This window comes from Papaver somniferum, chromosome 5, assembly GCF_003573695.1.
Source record: "Papaver somniferum cultivar HN1 chromosome 5, ASM357369v1, whole genome shotgun sequence".
NCBI classification, from domain to species: domain Eukaryota; kingdom Viridiplantae; phylum Streptophyta; class Magnoliopsida; order Ranunculales; family Papaveraceae; genus Papaver; species Papaver somniferum.
In genome coordinates, this window is record NC_039362.1 from 53,907,036 (window position 1) to 53,912,494 (window position 5,459).

Here is a 5,459-nt window from a genome sequence, read left to right on the forward strand (position 1 = left end):
ATTGGGTGTATAAGACTTCATGTATGTTTCTAGCACAACCACCTTCTCTTCCGTAGTTTGTGGTTCGCTTTGCTTAGGATCATCAACTGACTTTCCCATATTTAATTCCCTTTGCAACGGACGGTAAATTTTCCCTTCTAACTGGTTGGGTTTCAACCAGTCCAGCAAGGTTAAAACACGGTCGCACAACTCGAAACATAAAATGATACTTAAAACACAAAAGACACGTAAAAAGAGTGTCAAATACTAGTAAATTTACAAGAGTCCAGTACTGAAATTTGTTTGAGATTTAAAATGAAACCCTTTAGTCCGTTGACTCGAACAAACCCGAAGAGAAAACATTTTAACCTCTACTTGCATTTCTGGCTACAAGATAAGATATAAAATTTGACAAGCTAAAAGGACTGCACATAATTGAAACAAAACTAGTATCGAACTTAGCCAACATGGCAACTAATATCACCGGTTAATTTAAAACAAAAGAAAGAAGATTCAAATTATTTCCAAAAGTCAGACTCCACCATCCACATTCTCTCAACTGAGTGGGGGATTTTTTTAACTTAAGGAGCAAAAGAGTATATAAGGAGATTAAGAACAAAATGAAGTGCATGACATGTCACGTATAACACACTTAAGTAATAGTTCAAAACAAGATGAACACACAGTACTAAACAAGATCAACTGACATCCATTTTAATTAGTCTTGTAGCAAGAACATGACTTAAGTATATATAAAAAAATAAAAGTTTGACAGATAGTAATACATAAATTTAAGACCTGGCAGTAAAAGATAGGTATACATGCAGTCAAAATAAAAAATCCAAAACTGACCTTGCACCGAAAATGCAACGCAACGAAGTTGTAGGTCAATGTCGATATACAACTACCCAAGACAACCCCGTGATATACATATCATTAGCTTAGCAAAATACCGACTTTCGAAGCACTAAAAGCCTGCCGTAAGCTATGCCCGGCTTACTGCTGCAAGCTCCGCTCTTACTCTGTGGAAAACAAAACTAAAGGGAGTGAGCCACAACTCAGTAGGGGTTATAACGACAAAAATGTAGTGCCTGCGCAATATAAAGAAATGGACAAGAGCAGCAGCTAAAATAATGTATAAAACGAAAAGCATTATGCAATTGAAATTTCATAATGAAACAAAGTGCCATAAATCGAGTTACTCTTCTATTCTCTTGGCCAGCGCCAATGTCAGGGTAGTTCTGGATACCAGCCACCGTTACAGCTAACGGTCTTCCAGGTTGCCACTCGTAAGTGGGGGACCCAGTGGGCCTGACATTCCTAAAGTAGAGTCATCTAGCTTCCTACTATGCTTGTTCATAAGAAGGAAAACTCACAAAAACGTTACAGTAGGCAACTATACTTCATAAAATAAGTAGATCATCCAAACGGTTGAATACAGTGGGTCATTTCCCAAAGTCTTGACAAGAACTCAATATTTAACAGCAAGTGGGTAGTTCATAACCAGAAAAAATGCTAATACAGTGAATAAGCAATGACCCAAACCTTTGGCTAAATAAATTCAAGAGCATTATTAGGAAAACAAATGATACTGCAATGATCACATGTTCAGAAATTAGAGAATCCAACCAATTCAAGTCAGTTCTAATTATCGAGAAATTAACAGTGAAATTAAAATGCAAGCACTGTATGCAAGTAAGTACAGTTGATTCAAGTTAAGATAGAAGGGAACTAAAAACTACCATCTAGTTATGTAAACATGAATTTTAGAAAGAAGACTTAAATTAGAGTCTTAAGACAAAACATTGAGCTGAAATTTGTGGGTTTCAGTGAAATACAAAATCCATGAGAAAAATGTTCAAATCCTTGGATAATGATGGAGTTAAATCAACAGCGTAAAGAATTCGTTTGAAATAGATCATGATCGCCAATTGAATTGTCATGGGCAATTTTCAAATATCCGTTTCACGGAAACATAGTCATCAAGATTTAAAAAAAATATGGAAAGATCAATTTATCAGACAGTTCAAGTTGCATCAAAGTTTTGAAAACGTAGCTCATTGGATCATTTTCTCAAACAGAAAATATGCTACTTGCAAAATGCAATACAATACTAGATTTAAGTTGGGAATAAAACTTGTGTAACTGCAAAAACACTTTAAATCTTCACAAACCATTTATACCATTTGAAATTGCCCAGTTTTCTGTAAGCAAGAGAAAGCATGAGAAGATATTAGATACCAAGCAAATTTTATTGTACAAAAATCTCTAAATAGACATAAATAAATTTGGAGGTAGATCATGGTCAAAATTTGTTAGATTCACGATTAACAAACCTTTCAAAACTATTTTTCTGATCCATATGAATCGTTAGAAAACATGGCAGTGCATGCAAGTTAAGAGAAGAGTAAAAGAAAAACACATCAACTAAAATAGAATTTTAAGAGCAAAGAAAGCAAGATGAAACCCCATTTATGTGCAAGTACAGGACATCAAAAACTGATAAACATAAACAACGAAATTAAGAGAGTGAGAACCCCTACCTTTGCAGAATACAAATTCAGCCGGAAACGGATGGTGGGTTATGCTTGAATTCCATTTTAAAAAGAAAATAAGATTTCTTTTGCAGAAGAAGAGGGAAGAAAATTTCAGTGAAAACTTAAAAGAGAAAGGAGGTGCTTTCCTTTATATTTTTAGTCACAGAGAAAAAGAAAGGACTGCCCCTTTAGCTGCTCATGTCCATTACGTGGCATTCATGCCTTGATTCCCATAACACCTACTAATTAGGCACATTAAATTCACCAAGGGATAACCACTTAGTAAAGAAAACCTAAATTTGATTTAGGGCACTCTCCACTTTTATAAGCATCCGATAATAGGATCGCACGCGCTCACTACATAGTTCTATCCAAATGGGTTAGGCTCGGCTCAAAGCCTAAGAAAATTTTTGCAACGTTACACCCTTTTTCTTTAAACGTCTTCTTGCTTCTCGAGTACCTCACCAAGTTTTTTATAGAGAGATCTAGCGGAAACCATAAACCACAGGAATCTTCCCTAAAAGAAACGAACCTTGCTATGATACCAACTTGATACGTATGATCTTTATACCTTGGTAGCTATTACTATAAAGGCGGAATTCAGAACAATAATAGACTAGAAACTTAGAAAACATAACACAAGTAATGATTCGAAGAAATATATTTTCTCTAGGTTATGAACAAGAAAACTATTACAATTCTCTCTTTGTTACGCTCACAATCTCTCTAAACAGTGGATCAACCTTAAACTGTTTGCTAAACTTGTTTTTACAATAATTAATTGTCTCACAAACTTCTCTCAAGGTGATTTGTCTCACAAACCTCCCTCTCTGATCTAGGCGTGTCTGTATCACAAACCACACTCTATATGTCTTAGCTATGAGCTAAACATCTCTATTTATAGCTTTAAAGGTTTCCAAAATCTCTTAGGAATCTATTTCCTTATCTAAGAATAATACCTTTTCTAGGTATATTTCTTTATCTAGGAATAATTTCTTTTGTAGAAATAATTCCTTGTCTAGGTATATTTCCTTATCTAGGAATTTTACCTTATCCAGAAAATATTCCCTTTCTAGGTATATTTACTTATCTAGGAGTATTACCTTGTCTAGGAATATTCCTTATCTAAGAATACTACCTAATAATCAGTATTCCTTCCTTAAATTACAATTATATCCTCAATCCTTCTTGAGGATCACTTATTCCCGGAGAGAGGAAGATACACATGTATCAGGAATAGATGATGAAGGTTTGGTATCATCAACAGAGAATAACTGATCCACAATACCATGTAAATTCTTCTTGAAAAACTCTTGTACCAGTAAGTGCATGAAGGGAGATTTCCATGTCACTTTTCACTGCTGGTGTATCCTCAACGTCAGTGACTTCCTATGCTTGTTTATTAGTCTCTGCTTTAGATTCTGTGGCTACCATAAAGAATAAATGTTTCTTTTTATAAAAATGTTATGGTCTATAAACTTCATCACGATTGAAGCAAATCCCTTGAGTCTCTTCTTTTTTGTATTTTCTCAGGGGTTAATCTTCTAAAGGGAAGTTAAGTAGGATTATAAGTTTGAGGGTTTGTGGGTGGAAATGGGAGTAAGGGTGGGAGGGACACAGGTTTTGAAGAAAAATTTTGTTCGTTGGATTGTCGATTAATAGGAAAAAAATTGTTTGTAGCCTTGACAGGCCTCTGTTGGTTATTGAGGGTTTGCTCTTGTATCCTAGCAAGTGAAAATGCCTGCATTAGCGTACGTAGTAGGGTTGAACATACTGACAGAGTGTTTAATGTCTTCCTTCAATCCCCCAATAAAACTCATCACATAGTAATGTTCAGTGAGCATAGGAAATTGATGAAATAAAAGAGCCTTAAGATTTTCAAACTGCTCAAAATATTCATCGACAGTAGTGGTTCGAGATAACTTACTGAATATGCCAAAAAATGTTATCGTTTGCAGGTTTTCGAATCTAATACAAGCATGCTCAGCCAGTTCATACCAATAAGTAATAGATTTACTTGTCTGTAGATTCGTTACCACATGTTTTCCTTCCCATCTAAATGCATAGCCTCCATGGTGACCTTCTAGTGCTCGTCCCTGATGTTGTTGAGTAGAAATTATCGGTCATATTTTTGGATCCAACCCTTAGGATTCTCCCCATTAAACCTAGAAAAATCCAGTTTGGGCATACAATGAACGTTGTTGAACTCAGCGCCCCCTTGCAGGAAGTTGAACATTGTACCACCCTGGTGAAAAGAATTATAATGAGATCTTTATACTCTCGGGTATCTTTGTTCATCATTTTTCTTTCCTTTATAAGTTTCCATATATTTTACGAAATATTCCTTAGATAGCATAAATTATTTTATTTATGTGTTCAGCGCAGCGAGCTCATTGATTGTGTTGAGAGATCATTGATCTGTTCAGTGAATGTTTCTGAGAATTTATGAAGATATTCATTCACTTCTTTGATTATGGGATGATTTTCTCTACCCATGGTGATGATTGAACGGTTCTGATGCCAATTCTTGTGTTTCCACAACAACTAACACAGAATCGAAGGAAAATAGAGAAATATGGTTCACAGAACTAGCCTTAGAGGGGAGAAGAAGAAAACTGATTATTATCTCATTAATTCATAGACACCAACATACAGGTTTATTACACATTTATTGGTCTCAACCCTAATCTAATGTTTAACAGCTAACTGACACGTGCAAACATCCGGACGGCTAAACCAAACCCTACTGCTTATTCAAATGACTAGTATACCCGAGAATGATTACTAAAAGCATACTCTAAATAAAAGATGTAATAGAGGGCATACACATGAAAATGTCTCGTGAGGAGAGCACATGCTTATCTGAGGTCGATTATGAGATAATTATAATATTTTTCTTAAGATAATAAAATTTTCCCAACTTTGGAAAGATGATAAGGTCTG

General features: G+C 35.1%; 1 long non-coding RNA gene across 1 annotated transcript; it reads right to left on the reverse strand.

Moving 5' to 3' along the window:
• Nucleotides 1-226: 226 nt before the first annotated feature.
• LOC113281586 lies at nt 227-2,713 on the reverse strand. The gene is made up of 2 exons (XR_003326264.1): nt 2,523-2,713; nt 227-1,001 (listed from the first exon to the last, which is right to left on the reverse strand). It is a non-coding gene; the product is annotated as an uncharacterized LOC113281586 (long non-coding RNA).
• Between the last annotated feature and the right edge of the window lie 2,746 nt (nt 2,714-5,459).